This window comes from Cynoglossus semilaevis, chromosome 15 (assembly GCF_000523025.1).
Source record: "Cynoglossus semilaevis isolate Cse_v1.0 chromosome 15, Cse_v1.0, whole genome shotgun sequence".
Lineage (NCBI taxonomy): Eukaryota > Metazoa > Chordata > Actinopteri > Pleuronectiformes > Cynoglossidae > Cynoglossus > Cynoglossus semilaevis.
In genome coordinates this window covers 4,810,575-4,810,876 of record NC_024321.1, presented here as the reverse complement: position 1 = coordinate 4,810,876, position 302 = coordinate 4,810,575, and positions in this window count along the sequence as shown.

Genomic DNA, 302 nt, shown 5'->3' with positions numbered 1-302 from the left:
AAAAAAAAAAAAAAAAACAGCACGTACTGTACACAGGCTGAGATGACGCCAGGCCAGAGGGACAATTTCTATTCCTACTCTTTTATTCCCTCTATACTGTTCTGTCAGACAGTCAGGCAGCGGAGGAGGTGGCAGGGGGAGTCACATTTAACACACACATCAGGAACACTGCAGCTAAATATGTTACAATACACTACATCAACTCTACACTGTTTCCCTCCGTGGCAAAAGTTCTAGTTCTGTATGAAAGATGACGAGACTCTGGACAAGAAGGTGGTCCAAAGAAACGAGCAAAAAAAAAA